The following is a 24,518-nucleotide window of genomic DNA, read 5'->3' as shown; positions in this document are numbered from 1 at the left end:
AAAGATAAATCCCTCTTTACGAAATTAAAAGTTGAATTTCTAAGTTTGATTCGTGTAGCATGGCACCTAATTCATAGGTGTAAAGCTAACATTTTCTTGAACATGCATCGCATAATGAACTCCTGTAAAACAAAATACGTTGATTCAAAATATGTTTCATACAGCGGATCCGGAGTAAGGTTATTGCCGAAATTGACTACAATATGTGGCGTTACGCTGGTGGTTCAGTGGTAGAATTCTCGCCTGCCACGCGGGAGACCGGGGTTCGATTCCCCGCTAGCGCATGAAATAGCCCTCGGATGCATTGTCCTAATCAATAGGGAGCTTTAGCAGTGAGTACGAGTACGACTACGAGTACGAGATTCGTCATTCTCGTGCGTTGTTTGCTTACGCCATCAGTCAAAACTCGTAGTCGCCGGGCATTTAAGTACGAGTTTTTTGATAAACTTCGTACTCGAAAGCCCAACGACTACGACTTTTGACCGATGGCGTAAGCAAACAACGCGCGAGAATGACGAATCTCGTACTCGTAGTCGTACTCCTAGTCACTGCTAAAGCTCGCTAATAACACCCATCCTCTGGTTTCTCTTTTGCGCTTGCTGTGTCGTACCAAAATCTTCAGAAAAAACGGGTAATTTTAAAATAAAACGATATTGTTACGTAAGGCTTAGCAAGTTCCCATGTGGTCTAGTGGCTAGGATCTGGCGTTTTCACCGCCATGGCCCGGGTTCGAATCCCGGCGTGGGAAACCCGTTTTTATAATTATGGCCGGCAAAAAGAGATTATGGCAATACAATCAACACTTGAATGAGTATTATTCCAGGACACGAACACTGACAAGGTTAGCAAGAATCGCCATTCATCGAGCTTGTTAAAAAGAAAATTGATATTTTGAACGAATAAAGTTGTGTCGCATTTTCGAGAATTTAATGTGTTTTTAATTGATTGAATAGGGAAAAAAATATGGAGGATGCGGGCATGGATCCCGCTACCTCGCGCATGCAAAGCGCGCGCTCTTCCATTTGAGCTAATTCCCCAGAGCCGCGGTAACGCATTGAAATCTATTGTTACAATGACACATATCTATTTTGGTTTTTTTACATTTGATTACCCAAACAAACTATTTGCGAAAACCGCAAAATGAAAGCATTATTTTCAATATATTGCAGACATACCAAGCTAACCGGCAAAGACTTTCAAATTATTTCCTGCCGAAACCCGGGATTGAACCAGGGACCTTAAGACCTTCAGTCTGACGCTCTCCCACCTGAGCTATTTCGGCATACAGCTTAAAACGTTTATTCATATTCTTGAGGCGTTTTCGATCATCCACCTAGTTCACTAGCTGCACACAACAACGGAGCATACTGGGCAATTTCAAAATGTCAGGTTGTTATAAATATGCATACATATATTTAATAAATTTCTACTCCATTGCCAGTATATAAATTCGACTTAGGGAAGTAAAATATTTTTCAAAATCTTTTCCATGGAACTGTCCTTCGAACCGGATTTGAACCAGTGACCTAGGGATGTTTGTTTACTTATCTACAGTCCTCCGCTCTACCAAATGAGCTATCGAAGGCTGATAACGGCCAGCTTCTTTATTGATCAATCAATATTTGTCATACAATAGTTGATAGAATTTTGATAATATTATTAAAAACTTAGGTATGAATATTATTTTTAAAATTTTTACGAAAAACATTCAACGGAAAGCCACGGTTTTTTGAAGCATGATTTGAGATCCAAAGCATAATATTTTGGAGGATGCGGGCGTCGATCCCGCTACCTCGCGCATGCTAAGCGCGCGCTCTACCATTTGAGCTAATCCCCCAATTGCTGCCTTTCTTTTAATCTTTTCCAGCAATTGTTAAAAGATAAATCCCTCTTTACGAAATTAAAAATTGAATTTCTCAGTTTCATTCGTGTAGAATGGCACCTAATTTATAGGTGTAATGCCAACATTTTCTTGAACATGCATCGCAAAATGAACTCCTGTAAAACAAAATACGTTGATTCAAAATATGTTTCATACAGCGGATCCGGAGTAAGGTTATTGCCGAAATTGACTACAATATGTTGCGTTGCGCTGGTGGTTCAGTGGTAGAATTCTCGCCTGCCACGCGGGAGACCGGGGTTCGATTCCCCGCTAGCGCATGAAATTCCCCTCGGATCCATTGTCCTAATCATTAACACCCATCCTGTGGTTTCTCTTTTGCGCTTGCTGTGTCGTACCAAAATCTTCAGAAAAAACGGGTAATTTTAAAATAAAACGATATTGTTACGTAAGGCAAAGCAAGTTCCCATGTGGTCTAGTGGCTAGGATCTGGCGTTTTCACCGCCATGGCCCGGGTTCGATCCCGGCGTGGGAAACCCGTTTTTATAATTATGGCCGGCAAAAAGAGATTATGGCAATACAATCAACACTTGAATGAGTATTATTCCAGGACACGAACACTGACAAGGTTCGGAAGAATCGCCATTCATCGAGCTTGTTAAAAAGAAAATTGATATTTTGAACGAATAAAGTTGTGTCGCATTTTCGAGAATTTAATGTGTTTTTAATTGATTGAATAGGGAAAAAAATATGGAGGATGCGGGCATCGATCCCGCTACCTCGCGCATGCAAAGCGCGCGCTCTTCCATTTGATCTAATTCCCCAGAGCCGCGGTAACGCATTGAAATCTATTGTTACAATGACACATATCTATTTTGGTTTTTTTACATTTGATTACCCAAACAAACTATTTGCGAAAACCGCAAAATGAAAGCATTATTTTCAATATATTGCAGACATACAAAGCTAACCCGCAATGACTTTCAAATTATTTCCTGCCGAAACCCGGGATTGAACCAGGGACCTTAGACTTCAGTCTGACGCTCTCCCACCCTGAGCTATTTCGGCATACAGCTTAAAACGTGTATTCATATTCTTGAGGCATTTTCGATCATCCACCTAGTTCACTAGCTGCACACAACAATGGAGCATACTGGGCAATTTCAAAATGTCAGGTTGTTATAAATATGCATACATATATTTAATAAATTCTACTCCATTGCCAGTATTAAATTTGACTTAGGGAAGTAAAATATTTTTCAAAATCTTTTCCATGGAACTGTCCTTCGAACCGGATTTGAACCAGTGACCTAGGGATGTTTATTTACTTATCTACAGTCCCCCGCTCTACCAACTGAGCTATCGAAGGCTGATAACGGCCAGCTTCTTTATTGATCAATCAATATTTGTCATACAATAGTTAATAGAATTTTGATAATATTATTAAAAACTTAGGTATGAATATTATTTTAAAATTTTTACGAAAAACATTCAACGGAAAGCCACGGTTTTTTGAAGCATGATTTGAGATCCAAAGCAATATTTTGGAGGATGCGGGCGTCGATCCCGCTACCTCGCGCATGCTAAGCGCGCGCTCTACCATTTGAGCTAATCCCCAATTGCTGCCTTTCCTTAAATCTTTTCCAGCAATTGTTAAAAGATAATCCCTCTTTACGAAATTAAAAATTGAATTTCTAAGTTTCATTCGTGTAGAATGGCACCTAATTTATAGGTGTAATGCCAACATTTTCTTGAACATGCATCGCAAAATGAACTCCTGTAAAAAAAATACGTTGATTCAAAATATGTTTCATACAGCGGATCCGGAGTAAGGTTATTGCCGAAATTGACTACAATATGTGGCGTTGCGCTGGTGGTTCAGTGGTAGAATTCTCGCCTGCCACGGGGAGACCGGGGTTCGATTCCCCGCTAGCGCATGAAATTCCCCTCGGATGCATTGTCCTAATCATTAACACCCATCCTGTGGTTTCTCTTTTGCGCTTGCTGTGTCGTACCAAAATCTTCAGAAAAAACGGGTAATTTTAAAATAAAACGATATTGTTACGTAAGGCAAAGCAAGTTCCCATGTGGTCTAGTGGCTAGGATCTGGCGTTTTCACCGCCATGGCCCGGGTTCGATTCCCGGCGTGGGAAACCCGTTTTTTATAATTATGGCCGGCAAAAAGAGATTATGGCAATACAATCAACACTTGAATGAGTATTATTCCAGGACACGAACACTGACAAGGTTAGGAAGAATCGCCATTCATCGAGCTTGTTAAAAAGAAAATTGATATTTTGAACGAATAAAGTTGTGTCGCATTTTCGAGAATTTAATGTGTTTTAATTGATTGAATAGGGAAAAAAATATGGAGGATGCGGGCATCGATCCCGCTACCTCGCGCATGCAAAGCGCGCGCTCTTCCATTTGAGCTAATCCCCCAGAGCCGCGTAACGCATTGAAATCTATTGTTACAATGACACATATCTATTTTGGTTTTTTTACATTTGATTACCCAAACAAACTATTTGCGAAAACCGCAAAATGAAAGCATTATTTTCAATATATTGCAGACATACCAAGCTAACCGCAAAGTCTTTCAAATTATTTCCTGCCGAAACCCGGGATTGAACCAGGGACCTTCAGATCTTCAGTCTGACGCTCTCCCACCTGAGCTATTTCGGCATACAGCTTAAAACGTTATTCATATTCTTGAGGCGTTTTCGATCATCCACCTAGTTCACTAGCTGCACACAACAAGGAGCATACTGGGCAATTTCAAAATGTCAGGTTGTTATAAATATGCATACATATATTTAATAAATTCTACTCCATTGCCAGTATATAAATTTGACTTAGGGAAGTAAAATATTTTTCAAAATCTTTTCCATGGAACTGTCCTTCGAACCGGATTTGAACCAGTGACCTAGGGATGTTTGTTTACTTATCTACAGTCCCCCGCTCTACCAACTGAGCTATCGAAGGCTGATAACGGCCAGCTTCTTTATTGATCAATCAATATTTGTCATACAATAGTTAATAGAATTTTGATAATATTATTAAAAACTTAGGTATGAATATTTTTAAATTTTTACGAAAAACATTCAACGGAAAGCCACGGTTTTTTGAAGCATGATTTGAGATCCAAAGCATAATATTTTGGAGGATGCGGGCGTCGATCCCGCTACCTCGCGCATGCTAAGCGCGCGCTCTACCATTTGAGCTAATCCCCCAATTGCTGCCTTTCCTTTAATCTTTTCCAGCAATTGTTAAAAGATAAATCCCTCTTTACGAAATTAAAAATTGAATTTCTCAGTTTCATTCGTGTAGAATGGCACCTAATTTATAGGTGTAATGCCAACATTTTCTGAACATGCATCGCAAAATGAACTCCTGTAAAACAAAATACGTTGATTCAAAATATGTTTCATACAGCGGATCCGGAGTAAGGTTATTGCCGAAATTGACTACAATATGTTGCGTTGCGCTGGTGGTTCAGTGGTAGAATTCTCGCCTGCCACGCGGGAGACCGGGGTTCGATTCCCCGCTAGCGCATGAAATTCCCCTCGGATCCATTGTCCTAATCATTAACACCCATCCTGTGGTTTCTCTTTTGCGCTTGCTGTGTCGTACCAAAATCTTCAGAAAAAACGGGTAATTTTAAAATAAAACGATATTGTTACGTAAGGCAAAGCAAGTTCCCATGTGGTCTAGTGGCTAGGATCTGGCGTTTTCACCGCCATGGCCCGGGTTCGAATCCCGGCGTGGGAAACCCGGTTTTATAATTATGGCCGGCAAAAAGAGATTATGGCAATACAATCAACACTTGAATGAGTATTATTCCAGGACACGAACACTGACAAGGTTCGGAAGAATCGCCATTCATCGAGCTTGTTAAAAAGAAAATTGATATTTTGAACGAATAAAGTTGTGTCGCATTTTCGAGAATTTAATGTGTTTTTAATTGATTGAATAGGGAAAAAAATATGGAGGATGCGGGCATCGATCCCGCTACCTCGCGCATGCAAAGCGCGCGCTCTTCCATTTGATCTAATTCCCCAGAGCCGCGGTAACGCATTGAAATCTATTGTTACAATGACACATATCTATTTTGGTTTTTTTACATTTGATTACCCAAACAAACTATTTGCGAAAACCGCAAAATGAAAGCATTATTTTCAATATATTGCAGACATACCAAGCTAACCCGCAAAGACTTTCAAATTATTTCCTGCCGAAACCCGGGATTGAACCAGGGACCTTAAGACCTTCAGTCTGACGCTCTCCCACCTGAGCTATTTCGGCATACAGCTTAAAACGTGTATTCATATTCTTGAGGCGTTTTCGATCATCCACCTAGTTCACTAGCTGCACACAACAATGGAGCATACTGGGCAATTTCAAAATGTCAGGTTGTTATAAATATGCATACATATATTTAATAAATTTCTACTCCATTGCCAGTATTTAAATTTGACTTAGGGAAGTAAAATATTTTTCAAAATCTTTTCCATGGAACTGTCCTTCGAACCGGATTTGAACCAGTGACCTAGGGATGTTTATTTACTTATCTACAGTCCCCCGCTCTACCAACTGAGCTATCGAAGGCTGATAACGGCCAGCTTCTTTATTGATCAATCAATATTTGTTATACAATAGTTAATAGAATTTTGATAATATTATTAAAAACTTAGGTATGAATATTATTTTTAAAATTTTTAGGAAAAACATTCAACGGAAAGCCACTGTTTTTTGAAGCATGATTTGAGATCCAAAGCATATTATTTTGGAGGATGCGGGCGTCGATCCCGCTACCTCGCGCATGCTAAGCGCGCGCTCTACCATTTGAGCTAATCCCCAATTGCTGCCTTTCCTTCAATCTTTTCCAGCAATTGTTAAAAGATATATCCCTCTTTACGAAATTAAAAATTGAATTTCTAAGTTTCATTCGTGTAGAATGGCACCTAATTTATAGGTGTAATGCCAACATTTTCTTGAACATGCATCGCAAAATGAACTCCTGTAAAACAAAATACGTTGATTCTAAATATAATTAATACAGCGGATCCGGAGTAAGGTTATTGCCGAAATTGACTACAATATGTGGCGTTGCGCTGGTGGTTCAGTGGTAGAATTCTCGCCTGCCACGCGGGAGACCGGGGTTCGATTCCCCGCTAGCGCATGAAATTCCCCTCGGATGCATTGTCCTAATCATTAACACCCATCCTGTGGTTTCTCTTTTGCGCTTGCTGTGTCGTACCAAAATCTTCAGAAAAAACGGGTAATTTTAAAATAAAACGATATTGTTACGTAAGGCAAAACAAGTTCCCATGTGGTCTAGTGGCTAGGATCTGGCGTTTTCACCGCCATGGCCCGGGTTCGATTCCCGGCGTGGGAAACCCGTTTTTAAAATTTTAGCCGGCAAAAAGAGATTATGGCAATACAATCAACACTTGAATGAGTATTATTCCAGGACACGAACACTGACAAGGTCAGGAAGAATCGCCATTCATCGAGCTTGTTAAAAAGAAAATTGATATTTTAAACGAATAAAGTTGTGTCGCATTTTCGAGAATTTAATGTGTTTTCAATTGATTGAATAGGGAAAAAATATGGAGGATGCGGGCATCGATCCCGCTACCTCGCGCATGCAAAGCGCGCGCTCTTCCATTTGAGCTAATCCCCCAGAGCCGCGGTAACGCATTGAAATCTATTGTTACAATGACACATATCTACAGGGTGTCCCAAAAAAAGCGAAAACTATTGAAAGCACCCATAACAATGCCATTGTTAGAGTTTGAATGCCTAAGCACTCTGTTGGGCCCACAAGTGTATAAATCGGGGTTGCCATAAGCATTTTTATGCATGCATCATGATGCAGTCAAATTTGCTTGTTCGCAAAAATGATATTTACTAACAATATTTACAATTTACAAATATGGATAACATTATTTTTGTGCATCTCAAGGACCATGTCTTTCGACATGTTCCCTTTCTCTAGCAGCAAAAAGCATTTAGCATTTTATAAGCTGCATTAAATCCCCACGGGCTGAAATTCGTGAACACGGCATTCAAATTTTAACAATGAGTGATTTCAATAGTTTTCGTTTTTTTTGGGACACCCTGTATTTTGGTTTTTTTACATTTGATTACCCAAACAAACTATTTGCGAAAACCGCAAAATGAAAGCATTATTTTCAATATATTGCAGACATACCAAGCTAACCCGCAAAGACTTTCAAATTATTTCCTGCCGAAACCCGGGATTGAACCAGGGACCTTAAGACCTTCAGTCTGACGCTCTCCCACCTGAGCTATTTCGGCATTAAGCTTAAAACGTGTATTCATATTCTTCAGGCGTTTTCGATCATCCACCTAGTTCACTAGCTGCACACAACAATGGAGCATACTGGGCAATTTCAAAATGTCAGGTTGTTATAAATATGCATACATATATTTAATAAATTTCTAATTCATTGCCAGTATATAAATTCGACTTAGGGAAGTAAAATATTTTTCAAAATCTTTTCCATGGAACTGTCCTTGGAACCGGATTTGAACCAGTGACCTAGGGATGTTTGTTTACTTATCTACAGTCCCCCGCTCTACCAAATGAGCTATTGAAGGCTGATAGCGGCCAGCTTCTTTATTGATCAATCAATATTTGTCATACAATAGTTGATAGAATTTTGATAATATTATTAAAAACTTAGGTATGAATATTATTTTTAAAATTTTTACGAAAAACATTCAACGGAAAGCCACTGTTTTTTGAAGCATGATTTGAGATCCAAAGCATATTATTTTGGAGGATGCGGGCGTCGATCCCGCTACCTCGCGCATGCTAAGCGCGCGCTCTACCATTTGAGCTAATCCCCCAATTGCTGCCTTTCCTTAAATCTTTTCCAGCAATTGTTAAAAGATAAATCCCTCTTTACGAAATTAAAAATTGAATTTCTAAGTTTCATTCGTGTAGAATGGCACCTAATTTATAGGTGTAATGCCAACATTTTCTTGAACATGCATCGCAAAATGAACTCCTGTAAAACAAAATACGTTGATTCAAAATATGTTTCATACAGCGGATCCGGAATAAGGTTATCGCCGAAATTGACCACAATATGTGGCGTTGCGCTGGTGGTTCAGTGGTAGAATTCTCGCCTGCCACGCGGGAGACCGGGGTTCGATTCCCCGCTAGCGCATGATATTCCCCTCGGATGCATTGTCCTAATCAATAACACCCATACTGTGGTTTTTCTTTTGCGCTTGCTGTGTCGTACCAAAATCTTCAGAAAAAACGGGTAATTTTAAAATAAAACGATATTGTTACGTACGACATAGCAAGTTCCCATGTGGTCTAGTGGCTAGGATCTGGCGTTTTCACCGCCATGGCCCGGGTTCGATTCCCGGCGTGGGAAACCCGTTTTTATAATTATGGCCGGGAAAAAGAGATTATGGCAATACAATCAACACTTGAATTACTATTATTCCAGGACACGAACACTGACAAGGTTAGGAAAAATCGCCATTCATCGAGCTTGTTAAAAAGAAAATTGATATTTTGAACGAATAAAGTTGTGTCGCATTTTCGAGAATTTAAAGTGTGTTTTTAATTGATTGAATAGGGAAAAAAATATGGAGTATGCGGGCATCGATCCCGCTACCTCGCGCATGCAAAGCGCGCTCTTCCATTTGAGCTAATCCCCCAGAGCCGCCGTAACGCATTGAAATTTATTGTTACAATGACACATATCTTTTTTGGTTTTTTTACACTTGATTACTCAAACAAACTATATGCGAAAACCGCAAAATGAAAGCATTATTTTAAATATATTGCAGACATACCAAGCTAACCGACAAAGTCTTTCAAATTATTTCCTGCCGAAACCCGGGATTGAACCAGGGACCTTCAGATCTTCTGTCTGACGCTCTCCCACCTGAGCTATTTCGGCATACAGCTTAAAACGTGTATTCATATTCTTCAGGCATTATTCATATTCTGCACGGCAACAATGGAGCATACTGGGCAATTTCAAAATGTCAGGTTGTTATAAATATGCATACATATATTTAATAAATTTCTACTCCATTGCCAGTATATAAATTTGACTTAGGGAAGTAAAATATTTTTCATAATATTTTCCATGGAACTGTCCTTCGAGCCGGATTTGAACCAGTGACCTAGGGATGTTTGTTTACTTATCTACAGTCCCCCGCTCTACCAACTGAGCTATCGAAGGCTGATAACGGCCAGCTTCTTTATTGATCAATCAATATTTGTCATACAATAGTTAATAGAATTTTGATAATATTATTAAAAACTTAGGAATGAATATTATTTTTAAAATTTTTACGAAAAACATTCAACGGAAAGCCACGGTTTTTTGAAGCATGATTTTTAGATCCAAAGCACAATATCTTGAAGGATGCGGGCGTCGATCCCGCTACCTCGGGCATGCTAAGCGCGCGCTCTACCATTTGAGCTAATCCCCCAATTGCTGCCTTTCCTTAAATCTTTTTCAGCAATCGTTAAAAGATAAATCCCTCTTTACGAAATTAAAAATTGAATTTCTAAGTTTCATTCGTGTAGAATGGCACCTAATTTATAGGTGTAATGCAAACATTTACTTGAACATGCATCGCAAAATGAACTCCTGTAAAACAAAATACGTTGATTCAAAATATGTTTCATACAGCGGATCCGGAGTAAGGTTATTGCCGAAATTGACTACAATATGTGGCGTTGCGCTGGTGGTTCAGTGGTAGAATTCTCGCCTGCCACGTTATTCGCAATTTGAGCGGGAGGCCCTAGTTGTGTAGTGGGCCTGTGAAAAGTTCTTCCTTTTCCTATACGGAACTGAGTTTGAAATACGGGCAGATCACAAGCCCTTGCTCAGTGTTCTTGGACCAAATTGCAAACACCTATCAGCTCGAATCGAACGGTGGCTATTATACCTGCAGCAATTCTCCTATAAAGTAACTCACATCCAAGGCAAAGATAATTCAGCTGATGTTCTCAGTCGCCTGCCTGTCGGTCCTGCTCAAGATACCAATGCCACCGCCACCAAGCAATACGCATGTAGTCTCGCTACCGAAGCCATACCTTCAACTCTAACAGCAAAGGAAGTAGAAATCGCTTCTGAAAAGGACCCCACCTTAAAGTTAGTTCGAGATGCAGTCACCACCGGAGACTAGAGTCGTTTATCTGGTTCAATGTACAAAGCCCTAGCTGATGAAATTTGGGTCTTGGGACAGTTAGTTATGCGTGGAAATCGCATCATCATGCCTGAAAGCATGTGGAAACAGACGTTGTCCCTCGCACATGAAGGCCATCAGGGCATCGTCAGCACAAAAGCACGACTACGGGAAAAGGTATGGTGGCCCAATATGGACAAAGATGTTGAAGAATTAGTCGAAACCTGCTACCCATGTCAATTAGTGGGACCACGAACCAAACCAGAACCCATTAGATCCACAAAGCTACCTGAAGGTCCTTGGACTGACATTGCAATCGATCTACTAGAAATACCAGGTGGTAATCACCTCTTAGTAATCATAGACAATTATTCCCGCTGGCCTGAAGTGGTGCTCGTTAAGAAAACTGATGTTCAGCACATAATTACAGCAATGGAAGGCATGTTCAGAACGCATGGTCTGCCGGAAAACGTCCGAAGTGACAACAGACCTCCCTTCGCACCCAAGGAGTTTGAAAGTTTTTTGGAACATCTTGGAATTGAACACAGCAAAGGAATTCCCTATTGGCCTCAGAGCAACGGAGAAGTTGAACGATTCAACCAGACCGTTCTGAAAGCTGTTCGAATTGCCAACGTCGAAGGAACAAGTTGGAAGACCGCACTGGAAAATTTTCTCTTTCACTATAGAACAACTCCTCATTCTACAACAGGTTTGTCGCCAGCCAAACTCCTCATGGGTAGAACGTTCCGCGACAAGCTTCCTCGATTACACATACCAGCGGATCGGGCTACTGAAGCAGAATGGAAACAGCTACTGAGAGAGAGAGAGATGCTAAAAACAAACTGAGGCAGAAGGAGCACGCCGATGTAAGACGATCTGCAGACATCAGCATTATTGTCGAGGGCGATGAGGTGCTGCTAAAGCAAAACCGCGAGAACAAATTGGACACAAATTTTGAACCAGTACCATATAAAGTTGTCCAAAGAGAAGGAAATGCTGTATTGATCGAGAATAAAGAAGGAGTTCGAAAGATGCGTAATGTTGCACATGTAAAAAAACTAGCGAAACCGTTAAGCCAAGCAACCTCACAAGCATTGCCAGGGGACAATCAAACTGATTCTGCCACGCAAAACTCTGAAGCTGAAGCGCGACCTTCGCGCCAAAGTAATATGCCACTAAAATATCAGGACTATATATTTGTTTAGTAAGTTATATTAGTTTAAGGACATCGGTGAACATTTTAGTGAAGTTGAAATCTCATTCTAAGTAAGGGGGAGATGTAGTGTATGTTACATAAAGTATTACGGTGTTAAAAGACAGACCGAAAGGGACTATGGGAAGATATATAGGAACTCGTGGGTCTTGTGTTAAAATGTATGTAAAACAGAGTTGACATTAAAATATTTTGTTGTTTTTAATCCTGCCTAAAACATCACCTTATTTTACTTAAATTTACAAATTTTCAGGGCGATACATTTAGCACCATTAAAAATTTAGAAATTCAATACCAAACAACATTAAATTTGTTTCTTACCGCATTTTCGACACTGATTCCTGTTGCGTTGCAATTGCAGAAGGTTATTCGCATAACCGTTAACGGATGCCAAGGCTTGATATGCTATTAGCAAAGCAAGTATTTAGGAAGTTAATGATTTTTATCAGAAAAATGTAAATATTGAAACAAATAATTAAAAACAGCAGAGATAAAATAATATTTTTAAATAGACGAAAGACGAAATTTAAATACTTCGTTGACAAATGCAAATTTCACGCGCTTATTACTAATCATGTTTCGCAATAGTGTCAAATAATTCAAAAGAGGAAGTAAATAACGTTTCTACACTCAATCCAGTTGTTGCATTTCTACTCTCAATCCAGTTAGTCTCAGTTGTGATATATCTGGTTAATGAAATTGCTTAGTGCATACTGATCCAAACGTTAGATGCATGGTTCAGTAAGTAACATGCATATATAGTTCAGTATTTATTGGGTCAGTTAATTATATTATTCGGTGGCTCAATCCAGTTAAATAAGCATGGCTACGTGCTTTGTAACCAAGCCTTAAAGTGCCTATGTCATGCACTCGTTGGATCTTTAAGATACAAGCAACTCAACTATCTGCGGTTCCTGAGTCCCAACCTCCTGGGTTTAAACACGGCTATTTAATTTGAAACTGCCCATTGTTTACAGGAGCCTGGGACTCAGGAACTGCAGGTAGTTTAAAGACTAGTATCTTCAAAATTGTCGCACTAAATCAAAAAACTTTTTTAATATATTAACTAACTTTCTACATTCTTTTCAAATGCGTAAATTCTACGAGTGATATAGGCAACATAAAGCGTTCCAAAGACATGTTCTGTAATCGGCGTCGCATTTGTAGGTCACACGAACCTCAGTTCCTTCTAGTACGTTCACCTGAACGAGAAGCGAGAAGTCTGTAGAATTTTTTAAATATTTCATGCATGTTTAAAAGAAAAACTGAAAGAAGGAAGAATCACGACAGTTTAAACTTTTCATTCAAATGACAATGACACAGCTTTGCTTTGCAGACTTCGTTCTTCACACTTCTCGAGTTAGTATGTCTCTTCCGACTATATTGCTTTCATACTCATAGAAACCCAACAAATAACAATGATAATATCTTCTTTTTTGCAGCGCCGTTCGAACACAACAATTATGACTTAAAACAACTAACAACTTATAATAAATTAAGATACTCTAATCTCCAAATTTTTAAGAAGTTAAAATATTAATATAGTACATCATGCAGCGACATCATACTTTAGATTTAATTATAGTATATGACGTAATGTCCGTGGTAGTGACTAATCTCACGTCACACTTCTTGATTTCAAATTTCACTCATAACACCAAACATGCAAGAAAAAAGTTTCCTCATCAAGGTGATCTGATGATTAGACTGGGAACTTTGGCGTCGATGGCGTCACTTGGCAACAAGATGTAAATATTCTTTAGGTAAATGACTTCTGTTATCCCTATCTATATAGATCACAAGAACCTACATTGATATGCCATGTTTCTAAACCGCAACGCCTTTCTCCATAATGATCCTTAGTGGGTCGTGAATGTAATCGTAGTGTGGTTATTACATTCATTAGTTATAGCTAATATATAAACCAGAGCGGAGATAAATGTGATTAAATATAAATACATATGTGTTGCTGTGAAATAATAAACTTCAATTTGGTATAATGGTTGAATAAAGCGTTCCAATGACACTTGATGTGTCATGCAACTCGGACGAATTGCTCATTGTGAGTGAGAATGTAATAAAAGCTTCACTTATCTAGTAAATACCAGTCTTCTGTGTCAATTACTAAAATGTATATAAAGCAAAGAAATACAAAAATAACACTTTATCAATTTATTTTCGATTAAAATTACCAACAAAAATGCATGCAAAACTAAAATTAAACAACAAAAAAGCTCATCCTTATCACGTTTTCTTCAATGTTTATTTACGCTTCTGAAAAAAATGAAAAAAGAAAAATTAGATTGAGGTCATTTTGGGACAACAATCGTTATACTAGCTTTACTTTGTTTTGTAGAATTCTAGGAGAAATGAACAATCATTCTTGTTCTAGCGGCCCTATAGCGTTTTAGATAGTACATATGGCTGATAACGTACTGTTTCATTGCTGAACCTGATGTATGACCATTCTATTCCAATTAGCACAATCATTAAGACCAGGCATAACTGCACCCCACACACTTAAACACTGATTATATTGTACTGATTTAAGGTGACCATCGTCGGTAATTTGCCACTGTAGTGGGTTATAAGAACATGGTTGGAGAACAACTTGTTTGTTGGATGAGGTTATAACATTAAAGCATCTCCCACTTGCCAAATCTTGTATGGCATTTGTCGATGGAAGAAATTGAAACAAACATGGAGCGGAAGGTGTTGCCGTCGAGAAACCTAAGGAATTTCCAAAGCTGCACAGATAACCATATTGCTCGTGTCTTACCGTGAACTTTGCGAAAGCTAAAAAGGATTTTCATAATGAAAAAATATCTGTCACATGTAAAGCACTTTTGGATATCATTTATTTTTGCACTGGTACAAATTAAATGAAATTAGCTGCGAAACAGTGCATATATAAACATATATTGTTATTGGGACTTAAATCTTTCATCAACCATATTTTATTTTAACAAGAGTTCTTTCAGAGAGCGGTAGGATTTCAGATACTCATTCCGCCAGACTAATTTTATTTTGGAACCGGGCCGAACTGAGTATGGGAATAAACACCTTACCAGTTATCGTTCTAGCAACGGCCCTGAACTCAAATCAAACTTTAATTTTAAGTCCCTAATTCACTTTTTTTGCAGACCACATTTTTCTGGAAAGGACTATAGCTGCCTTACTGTGAAATACTTAAAATACTGAAAATAGTTGGTGGGATAATGTAATAGAGTTTGATGCATGTAATTTATGCAATAACTGACCAAATTCGGCTGCATTCAGGAGAACGAAAGCCAGAAAAAGAGCAAATTTCAAAGAAGCCATTGTCGTTTAAACTTTCCTTTTCAGCTGTTATTCTACAATAAATTTTAACACACAGATCAATAATAAACTCGTTACTTAATCACGATTCAACATTAAGTGGGTAGAAATTTTCCTAATGTACTTTTATCTCTATATTACAAATCATTATTCAAGTTGATATGCAAGGTCCTCTATTACCATTCCCACTGGCAATAATTTTCAGCAAAGAGAAACGTAATTCTACACGCACTTCGGCTCGTGTATACACAACCGATTGGTACTACCTGTATTTTTGCCAAATAAAACAGACAGTTTCCAAACTGTCGCATCTTAAGTAAATGTATTTATGCTGCAAACCATAACTGAGAACATCACAAAATCACAAAAATTCAAAAATTCAAATCACACTTTCAAAAACATTTTTAAAGTTAAACCGATGGTTTCACCTCCAGTATCCATATAGTGGATAGTTATCACGTTTCATTTTGCACCCTTCAGACAGAATGAAGATTATTTTGTGATAAAGTCGAAAATTCAGTCCTAATCTGTGTCTTGTTAGAATTATATTTTGATTCTCAAGATTTCTTGTTTATTCGGAATTTGCTTTTACTTTGAAACCTTTGGTTTTAGCAATAATAGTGTCTGCAGACATGCAGCTTCAACTATTATATGACTTCATTTAACAATGCATGAAGAGATGAAGTTAAGTTATACGATAAAAATTATATGACAAATATACCGGTTATGTTTCACAAATTTAAAATGAATAGTGCTGATAAGTAACGACATCTAGCAATATGTAATATGACATCACATGACGTGAACAATTGTGGAAACTTGATTATTCTCTTATTCGTGCAGTAGAATGTCGCCATATTCAATGTTTTTTCATCGCTGTTCACATTATAGAAAATTTTAGCCCTCTTTATTCAAACGGGGGCTTGTATTAAAATATTTAATATCTTGCGTAAGATTTATTTTCTATAGTTAAGTATATGAATGTAGGCTTGATATTCAAGTAGCGCTCTCAAATCCTAAGGTTACCTACGTAGAATTATGCTCCTATGACGGCGTGTAAATTAACGTTCGTGCATTAGTAAAAGATTTTTGAATAAGAAAAAAACATTCCATCATACCTGAAATATCTTCAACGTTTGCGGTTACTGGTTCCAATGTCGTCGCAAGCTAATAAAATCCATGAACAAATCACTTACTTTTATATGCTCACTCTAATTATCATAAATAGGCTCGTAGGAATTGTATTCAAATTTGCCTTGATTAAGATAAGTGGTTTTTTTTTAAGAAACACTAAGTGTTTTTTTTTAAGAAACACTCAGGCCCCTCTCCGAATTACATGCATGGAAACGTCCCTCCCGCGGACTTTTGTCCTTGTACCTAATCATTTACATCAGCAAAATTTTCCCCCCGTTGATTGCATGCAAACTATTCGTGATCTTTGAATGAATTCGATTATCTCGCCTTGCACGAGCAACCGTATCGTGTGGTTGCGAAATAATTAAGTACACGTATGAGATTTGAAGTAGTCGTATATGCTTCGTTGCCTCTATAAATTATATGACTTTCCATCATTATAAAAGAGGAAACAATAATTGTTCGTATACTCAATTATCAACATGAGCAAAATTTTCCTCCAGTTAATTGCGTAAAAATTATTAGTGATTTATGAATGAAGTCCATTTTCTCGCTTTCCACGAGCAACCGTATTGTGTTGTTGTTGAGTATACTCACATGCAGCAGGGTAATCTTTTCATCATTTCCTGATGATTATATACATGCATGTATGTATCAAAATTAATTTCTCTAATCTTCAGTATAAATATACAATTTATCAAGGTAATGTACCCATCATAAATCCCTTTAATGGCTGGAACTTATAGTCAGAAGCTAGACTAAAACAATAAACTTCGCTCAGTTGTTGTGTGAAATATCAAACTTCCCTTTATATTAATAACATTATGCATAACAATCTGTCTTTAACAGCTAAACTATACTGACTATACATCGTATGCATTTGGCTGCAATGTCGGTGTTTGCAATTATTATGCCTCTAACCAATCACAAAATGTAGTCTGCCAGATATAAGTTTCAAAGGGATTTATGTTGGGTTACATAACCTTGAGAAGTTATATATTTACAATAAAGATTAAAGAAATTTGATACATACATGCATCTTTATAATCATTTAGGATGTGAGAAAAAAATTATATATAGTTCTATTCCTCTTTTATAATGGGAGTTAATATAAGCTGCTTAATTGGCTTTCAAATTTTCTGTTGAATGCAAATGCATATGTGTTTCGTTCGAGCACTTCGAGTAGCTAATTTTCACTAGATGAAATGCGCCTATAGTGTCAAAACAGAACATTAACATTAGACATTGCTGTGAAGAATTTTGCTTCCGAATGAACTACCCGCATATGCATATTAAGTAGGCATATATAAATCACATCAGGAGAAAATTCCGAGCAATAATGTGGCGGCGATGTCAATTTTCTATCGATAGAGATGGTGGTCAAGTTAAAGACATCGGCGCAAAATCTCTTTTTAAGAAGGTAAATGTAAATAATTGCAAATAAACATGTTATGAAACCATGCAAGCTGTGACATGTTCGTGATTAATTGTACTTCTTTTGTTATCAATACACTGCTTTAATTAGGCTCAAAGGTGAAAATATGCGATTGCATGTGACTAATATTTTTTATCAGCCTGGTATATGCTCATTGTTTCATCATTTTGTATTAAAAGCATGTCATGCGATAGCTAAAAGCCTGATCATTCCGAATGGGAAAAATTTCGTTCATAGACTGGGTAGTTCACATATACAATAGCGTGTTGAAGTTGGATTACCTTTTTTTTATATACCCTGTATATCGAACAGCAGGGTATCCCGGATTCATTGACCAAAATAGTTGGTCATCGATTATAACTACCAAGTTTATGACTTTAATTTTGCATGCAAGCTTACATACAACCTTGATATTTATGGTGAAGATAAGAGAAATTTGAAACATACATGCACATAATATCATAGGAAAATATTTCAATATTCTTAAAACTGTAGGGAGCCACCTTAATCGGTTGTTAAGTTTGACATTGAAATTACGTCTGCCGTTTTATTCAAGAAGCGAACTAAATGCTTTTAACCTTACAACAAAGATAATCCTTACAACTTCATATATTCAGTGCATAATGCATATAATATTCCAGTTGACTCATTCAAGAGAGATGTAGGAGTGTTATTTAATCTTGACTAATCTGCCGTTCAAGCTAAACGGGCTTGATACAACGGAGCCCAGGACTCTATCTTCCAGTGTTTTCGCAATCTGAAATCCAGAATGACAAATAGCCTACAAAGCGAACGACCGCATGCATTTTATCAGCTTGGATTCCTCATCAGATTTAAATTTGCCCCTTTTGTTACGAGATAATTATAACATGCAATAATGATTGCATGCGCTGAACACGTGAACAGTCTATTTTAAGTAGTGACGAAGAGACGATATAATGTTGGGAAAGTACGGAGAAATGGAGAATGAGGATATTTTGCTTTTGAGGCTACGAAGAAGAGATGTGATTGAAATGTTGACGAATAGAGTATTTTAGACGAACATTTATGATAATAAACAGATCAAAGCCAGAACGTGTGACAGTGTAATTTAATATCGTAAGACTTTTGATTACTCGATCTAGGAGCACAGTTAGGGATTAACAGCGCGTGTTATATTTAAAAATTTTGCCAAAATTGGACGAGCCGCTGAGGCGAGTAAAAACAAACATCATTCACTAAATACCTTCAGTCGCATTCGAAGCGCTATTACACTACGCAAATTTCTTTGCAGCTTGCAATGCAATTATGATTTTGAGCCATGTTAATTTGTAAAGAGTGTTTGAAATGCAGAAAGTAAGACTTTAGATGCACCAGGAGTTGAATCGCATTGGAGGTTGCATAGGGAAAATTGCATAGTGTAACAATGCCATTAGGAACGCTTCCACTTTGGAATTTACGTTGTAAGAGTCATACTCCGATGACCTATGTATGAGCCATACACTGATGATAATTTCCAGAAAAAAAATGGACAACACACGCTTTTGAAGGCATCAAATTATTTCCCGGTTTTCTTTTTGGGAAATAGAAACCGAAATGGGCATATCAGGAAATATTGTGCGAAGTGTGTGTCAGACAGGGTGGTAGTTTTTTTTTTAAATCTTACGTAAAAACTCGTTGTTGGAAGTATATTATAGCTGCGGTAGGCGTCGGAGCTGTTGAGATGGTTTTCGATCTCCTTCTTGTAAGCCCATCGGAACGAAATTTGAATTGAGAGGGCTGCGCCCATTTCCAAAAAAGTGTGTGGTCACAGCTTGCAGCACACCCCCTTCGACTTTATATTTCATATTATTAAGCTTTAGGGACGCAAACCAGCACAGTAAAAAATCATGAAAAAACATCATTCAAAAATAATTTGGTCTGCCTGCGCCCCCACAAGCCACAAGCCACGATGTCGGACTTTCGTAGCAGTTTCATTCAAAACACTTGAAGAAGGGGGAGTCGTCATGACCGTGAAGTATACCAGTGGCGTCGCCAGCATCGATAAGTTTGGTGGATATATATGAATATATATGAATATATCCACCCCACTGACTCTTCATGCTGGTGCCGGTTGTATCAAGCCCGTTTAGCTTAAACGGTGGATAAATTCAAAATGGAAATCAAGTTTTATTCAACGAGCAAACAAAATGTTTTTAGCCTTAATAGAAAGATACCCTTCAAACTATACATATTCAGTGCATAATATTCAAGTTGACTCATTCGACAGAGTTGTAAGAGTGTTATTTAATTTTGACTTATCCACTAGCTTAAACGTAAGCTAAACGGGCTTGACGCCACTAACAAGACTTTAGTAACAAACGCAACTTTCCGTGCTTCATATTGCTCTACAGCTATAATTCTAACATCAAGTGTTTCCTGGTCTCCAGGTACTTTCTTACTTTTTTTCTAGTACTTTTTGTGCTGGGGAATTTAACTCGTCTAAAATTGAAAATTCAAAAGTTGGGATTTGAAGTTTGAATAGATTAATTTTGTTTGTTTTTTGAAAGTTCGTAGTGAGGGCGATGAGCAACTTGAAACGATATGAATGTGATGTTTGTAAGAAGAGATTTTCAAATAGTGGTCATCATTTTGGATATAGACATAAAAAACACACACTGGAGAGAGCCCTTATGAATGTGATGTTTCTAAGAAGATTTTTTTCATTTTAGTCCTTTAGTAATGGCAATTTGGTATAAAAAAACACGCCTGAAAAAATTTATGAAGTGATATTTGTGACATAACATTTTCGCATGGTAGTAGTTTGGTTAATGCTATCAAAGAAGACACAGTGGAGATAAACCTCATAAATATGATATTTGTAATATAAAATTTCCTATGATAGCAATTTGGTTACCGATGAAAGACCCATTGGCTAGCTTTTACTATATAACTAGGGGACACCAGCCTTTCGTAGTGACAGCTTTTGCTCTCCCCCCGTCCAAATTAACAAGCCCTTTTCAGTTTAAATATTAGCAAAGTAACCAGCTATTTCTAAAACCAGGAACGGGGAATCGGGGAACGGAACGGGGAACGTAACGGGGAACGCGAAAACTCGGAATACTAAAAGCCGGAATCTCTAAAACCGGAATACTAAAAGCCGGAATCTCTAAAACCCGGAATACTAAAAGCCGGAATCTCTAAAACCCGGAATACTAAAAGCCAGAATCTCTAAAACCGGGAATACTAAAAGCCGGAATCTCTAAAACCAGGAATACTAAAAGCCGGAATCTCTAAAACCAGGAATACTAAAAGCCGGAATCTCTAAAACCCGGAATACTAAAAGCCGGAATCTCTAAAACCCGGAATACTAAAAGCCGGAATCTCTAAAACCCGGAATACTAAAAGCCGGAATCTCTAAAACCCGGAATACTAAAAGCCGGAATCTCTAAAACCCGGAATACTAAAAGCCGGAATCTCTAAAACCGGGAATACTAAAAGCCGGAATCTCTAAAACCAGGAATACTAAAAGCCGGAATCTCTAAAACCCGGAATACTAAAAGCCGGAATCTCTAAAACCAAGAATCTCTAAAACCAAGACGCGTTAACACTCGGGGACGTCTTTGGCCAGTTATAGGGTTTTTTGTATTAGAAACTTTTGTTTAGAGATGATGTAAAGTCGGTTTTGCACATTAGTTCTGCTTATAGCGGTCTCTTTTTTTACATCACATTTGTCTACAGTATTTCCATTGGTTGAATATTGTCAAATAATTGAAGTAAAATGCCGAAACAGTCTGAAACAGTCGTTCCTGAGTTTTCAAATAGACTTTACATCACCTTTAATTAAGTCGTTAAATTTCTTTATTGTATGTCAATGCTTAAAGTTGAGTTAATACTTTCAAGAGGGAAATGGCAATATATCCTCTTGCATATTTGAATGTTGGTAATAAACCCTTTCGACAGTACGTGGCCTCAGTTATGCCTCATTTTCATGATTGAAATGTTAAGCTTTGGCTGTCTGATCAGTTATCGCATAATATTCTGTAATTGTACTCAAATATAAATATAACTAGTTTTACAGTTTATACCGCGTTGCACTCATGATTGTCATTGGTAATTTACTTAACCATATGTTTTAGTATTCCTGGTTTTAGAGATTCCGGCTTTTAGTATTCCGGGTTTTAGAGATTCCGGCTTTTAGTATTCCTGGTTTTAGAGATTCCGGCTTTTAGTATTCCTGCATGGTTTTAGAGATTCCGGCTTTTAGTATTCCTGGTTTTAGAGATTCCGGCTTTTAGTATTCCTGGTTTTAGAGATTCCGGCTTTTAGTATTCCTGGTTTTAGAGATTCCGGCTTTTAGTATTCCTGGTTTTAGAGATTCCGGCTTTTAGTATTCCTGGTTTTAGAGATTCCGGCTTTTAGTATTCCTGGTTTTAGAGATTCCGGCTTTTAGTATTCCTGGTTTTAGAGATTCCGGCCCTTAGTATTCCTGGTTTTAGAGATTCCGGCTTTTAGTATTCCGGGTTTTAGAGATTCCGGCTTTTAGTATTCCGGGTTTTCGCGTTTCCCGTTCCGTTCCCCGTTCCGTTCCCCGATTCCGCGTTCCTGGTTTTAGAAATAGCCCAAAGTAACCCTCTTTATGGAAGAAGATAATTCTCTCTTTAGATTAAAACTTCCGCTCAGATGGATTCGTCAATACGTATTCGCAAAATGCAGAAAGTTGAGTCAGAGATACCCCAACATACAATAGTGATTTTAAGAATCACCTAATCTCCGACGCAGACGTGAAATAAAACTGCTCTAATAGTTTCCCAATAGGGATGAAAATTATACACCATTAATTTTTCGATAAACGAAGTCAAAGCCGTATGTAAAACAAATTAATAATGGTTTCCTAACACTAGTAGCAGTTTTCATGTAACGTCCGCGTCGTAGATTTAGAGCATGTTAAACTCGCTAACCTTTTTTGTGGGGGCCCCTAGAAAAACGCCTCCAGGGGCCACCAGTTTTGAAAAAGCAGTTTATAGTTACGCACAATTTTTTAATGCTACGCCCCCCCCCCGAACCATCTGGTAAAGAAGGCCTTGCAAATAAGACATATTGAAGTAAAATCATTTGAATTGCGATGTGTGTGAAAAGATATATTCACGTGATGTTCATTTGGTTAGACATCAAACTTGGTATAATTTGCGTGGGGTAGTGTATAAATTAGTTAAACTTACTATATTTGTTGAGCGTCTTCGCTAGGGAGGAAAAAATATTTAAGCGCTTCCTTGTAATCGTTTGTCTCGCGTGAAGTTAACTAATTTTAGATAACGTAAAAAATTATATTCAGCTTAAATTCACAAATTTTGCAGGGCTATACATTTAGCACCATTAAAAATTCGGAAATTCAATATCAAATAACATTAAATTTGTTTCTTACCGCATTTTCGACACTGATTCCTGTTGCGTTGCAATTGCAGAAGGTTATCCGCATAACCGTTAACAGATAACAAAGCTTGAAGAACACTATTAGCAAAGCAAATATTTCACAAGTTAATAATTTTAGCAGAAAAATGTAAATATTTATACAAGACGAAACGTGTGTATTAAAAACAGCAGAGATAAAATAACATGACGAATTTAAATGCTTCGTTGACAAAATAATGCAAATAACGCGCGTTTTTTACTACTGAATCATGTTTCACAATGGTGTCAAATAAGTCAAAAGAGGATGTAAAATAACGTTTTTACACTCAATCCAGTTGTTGCATTTCTACTCTCAATCCAGTCACACTCAGTTGTGATATATCTGGTTAATGAAATTGCTTAGTGCATACTGATCCAGACGTTAGATGCATGGTTTAGTAAGTAACATATTTAGTTCAGTATTTATTAGTTCAGTTAAGTATATGATTCGGTGGCTCAATGCAGTTAAAGCACTGAGCTATACTATAATTCCTGGAGAACTTGCACCTAATGTTTTGAAATAAAAAAGTGAATCGAAAAACATGGCGGATTTTGGCCTTTGCTGGCGCCAGATTGACGCCACTGGTTCTTATTTGCCATGGTAGTTACCACTGACCAACCGCGATCCAAATCATGAAAAAATGCGAGCACCCTCCTGGTTTTCGATGAAAACAAAATTTAGTTTTTACAACTTTTTTTGTTTTTGAACAAGAACATGGATTTTTTTCCTTTTTGTTGGTTCTTTTCAACTTGAAAAAAAAAGCAGCTATTTGCTCTGCCTGTTCCTACCGCAATTTACTTATCAAAGAGGAAATTTTTGGCGATTTGCTCTCAGTTAAGAGGTAAGAGTCTTAAAAAGGCTTTCGCAATTTTAATGTCTGAACTCTGAACGTCTTGTAAAAAATATAGCTTCGTAGTTCGACAGCTATGAAAGATCTGAAAACAGAAATTATATATTTCACTAACATTTAATT

General features: G+C 37.7%; 1 long non-coding RNA gene and 28 other non-coding genes across 29 annotated transcripts; 12 read left to right on the top strand and 17 right to left on the bottom strand.

Annotated features, from left to right (window-relative positions):
* Positions 1-213: 213 nt before the first annotated feature.
* Positions 214-284, top strand: Trnag-gcc. The gene has a single exon. It is a non-coding gene; the product is annotated as a tRNA-Gly (tRNA).
* A 392-nt stretch (positions 285-676) lies between these two features.
* Positions 677-748, top strand: Trnae-uuc. The gene has a single exon. It is a non-coding gene; the product is annotated as a tRNA-Glu (tRNA).
* A 461-nt stretch (positions 749-1,209) lies between these two features.
* Positions 1,210-1,282, bottom strand: Trnaf-gaa. Its single transcript has one exon. It is a non-coding gene; the product is annotated as a tRNA-Phe (tRNA).
* Positions 1,283-1,498: 216 nt separating this feature from the next.
* Positions 1,499-1,585, bottom strand: Trnay-gua. The gene is given in 2 exon segments: positions 1,499-1,534; positions 1,549-1,585. It is a non-coding gene; the product is annotated as a tRNA-Tyr (tRNA).
* A 179-nt stretch (positions 1,586-1,764) lies between these two features.
* Positions 1,765-1,837, bottom strand: Trnaa-agc. Its single transcript has one exon. It is a non-coding gene; the product is annotated as a tRNA-Ala (tRNA).
* Positions 1,838-2,089: 252 nt separating this feature from the next.
* Positions 2,090-2,160, top strand: Trnag-gcc. Its single transcript has one exon. It is a non-coding gene; the product is annotated as a tRNA-Gly (tRNA).
* Positions 2,161-2,304: 144 nt separating this feature from the next.
* Trnae-uuc lies at positions 2,305-2,375 on the top strand. Its single transcript has one exon. It is a non-coding gene; the product is annotated as a tRNA-Glu (tRNA).
* A 747-nt stretch (positions 2,376-3,122) lies between these two features.
* On the bottom strand, positions 3,123-3,209 carry Trnay-gua. Its single transcript is given in 2 exon segments — positions 3,123-3,158; positions 3,173-3,209. It is a non-coding gene; the product is annotated as a tRNA-Tyr (tRNA).
* A 498-nt stretch (positions 3,210-3,707) lies between these two features.
* Positions 3,708-3,777, top strand: Trnag-gcc. Its single transcript has one exon. It is a non-coding gene; the product is annotated as a tRNA-Gly (tRNA).
* Positions 3,778-3,921: 144 nt separating this feature from the next.
* Positions 3,922-3,993, top strand: Trnae-uuc. Its single transcript has one exon. It is a non-coding gene; the product is annotated as a tRNA-Glu (tRNA).
* Positions 3,994-4,209: 216 nt separating this feature from the next.
* Positions 4,210-4,282, bottom strand: Trnaa-ugc. Its single transcript has one exon. It is a non-coding gene; the product is annotated as a tRNA-Ala (tRNA).
* A 170-nt stretch (positions 4,283-4,452) lies between these two features.
* On the bottom strand, positions 4,453-4,525 carry Trnaf-gaa. Its single transcript has one exon. It is a non-coding gene; the product is annotated as a tRNA-Phe (tRNA).
* Positions 4,526-4,738: 213 nt separating this feature from the next.
* Trnay-gua lies at positions 4,739-4,825 on the bottom strand. The gene is given in 2 exon segments: positions 4,739-4,774; positions 4,789-4,825. It is a non-coding gene; the product is annotated as a tRNA-Tyr (tRNA).
* A 175-nt stretch (positions 4,826-5,000) lies between these two features.
* Trnaa-agc lies at positions 5,001-5,073 on the bottom strand. Its single transcript has one exon. It is a non-coding gene; the product is annotated as a tRNA-Ala (tRNA).
* A 251-nt stretch (positions 5,074-5,324) lies between these two features.
* On the top strand, positions 5,325-5,395 carry Trnag-gcc. Its single transcript has one exon. It is a non-coding gene; the product is annotated as a tRNA-Gly (tRNA).
* Positions 5,396-5,539: 144 nt separating this feature from the next.
* Trnae-uuc lies at positions 5,540-5,611 on the top strand. The gene has a single exon. It is a non-coding gene; the product is annotated as a tRNA-Glu (tRNA).
* A 461-nt stretch (positions 5,612-6,072) lies between these two features.
* On the bottom strand, positions 6,073-6,145 carry Trnaf-gaa. Its single transcript has one exon. It is a non-coding gene; the product is annotated as a tRNA-Phe (tRNA).
* A 216-nt stretch (positions 6,146-6,361) lies between these two features.
* On the bottom strand, positions 6,362-6,448 carry Trnay-gua. The gene is given in 2 exon segments: positions 6,362-6,397; positions 6,412-6,448. It is a non-coding gene; the product is annotated as a tRNA-Tyr (tRNA).
* Positions 6,449-6,951: 503 nt separating this feature from the next.
* On the top strand, positions 6,952-7,022 carry Trnag-gcc. Its single transcript has one exon. It is a non-coding gene; the product is annotated as a tRNA-Gly (tRNA).
* Positions 7,023-7,166: 144 nt separating this feature from the next.
* Trnae-uuc lies at positions 7,167-7,238 on the top strand. The gene has a single exon. It is a non-coding gene; the product is annotated as a tRNA-Glu (tRNA).
* A 215-nt stretch (positions 7,239-7,453) lies between these two features.
* Positions 7,454-7,526, bottom strand: Trnaa-ugc. The gene has a single exon. It is a non-coding gene; the product is annotated as a tRNA-Ala (tRNA).
* A 565-nt stretch (positions 7,527-8,091) lies between these two features.
* Positions 8,092-8,164, bottom strand: Trnaf-gaa. Its single transcript has one exon. It is a non-coding gene; the product is annotated as a tRNA-Phe (tRNA).
* Positions 8,165-8,380: 216 nt separating this feature from the next.
* On the bottom strand, positions 8,381-8,467 carry Trnay-gua. Its single transcript is given in 2 exon segments — positions 8,381-8,416; positions 8,431-8,467. It is a non-coding gene; the product is annotated as a tRNA-Tyr (tRNA).
* Positions 8,468-8,646: 179 nt separating this feature from the next.
* Positions 8,647-8,719, bottom strand: Trnaa-agc. Its single transcript has one exon. It is a non-coding gene; the product is annotated as a tRNA-Ala (tRNA).
* A 252-nt stretch (positions 8,720-8,971) lies between these two features.
* Positions 8,972-9,042, top strand: Trnag-gcc. The gene has a single exon. It is a non-coding gene; the product is annotated as a tRNA-Gly (tRNA).
* Positions 9,043-9,186: 144 nt separating this feature from the next.
* Positions 9,187-9,258, top strand: Trnae-uuc. The gene has a single exon. It is a non-coding gene; the product is annotated as a tRNA-Glu (tRNA).
* A 461-nt stretch (positions 9,259-9,719) lies between these two features.
* Positions 9,720-9,792, bottom strand: Trnaf-gaa. Its single transcript has one exon. It is a non-coding gene; the product is annotated as a tRNA-Phe (tRNA).
* Positions 9,793-9,993: 201 nt separating this feature from the next.
* Trnay-gua lies at positions 9,994-10,080 on the bottom strand. Its single transcript is given in 2 exon segments — positions 9,994-10,029; positions 10,044-10,080. It is a non-coding gene; the product is annotated as a tRNA-Tyr (tRNA).
* A 4,405-nt stretch (positions 10,081-14,485) lies between these two features.
* On the bottom strand, positions 14,486-16,726 carry LOC114534901. Its single transcript, XR_003688177.1, has 4 exons — positions 16,685-16,726; positions 15,509-15,601; positions 14,685-15,044; positions 14,486-14,522 (listed from the first exon to the last, which is right to left on the bottom strand). It is a non-coding gene; the product is annotated as an uncharacterized LOC114534901 (long non-coding RNA).
* Between the last annotated feature and the right edge of the window lie 7,792 nt (positions 16,727-24,518).

This window comes from Dendronephthya gigantea, unplaced genomic scaffold (genome assembly GCF_004324835.1).
Source record: "Dendronephthya gigantea isolate DGI-Jeju-01 unplaced genomic scaffold, DenGig_1.0 000108F, whole genome shotgun sequence".
Taxonomy (NCBI): Eukaryota; Metazoa; Cnidaria; class Anthozoa; order Malacalcyonacea; family Nephtheidae; genus Dendronephthya; species Dendronephthya gigantea.
The sequence above is the reverse complement of the archived record's forward strand: the minus strand, read 5'-3'. Positions and strand labels throughout refer to the sequence as shown.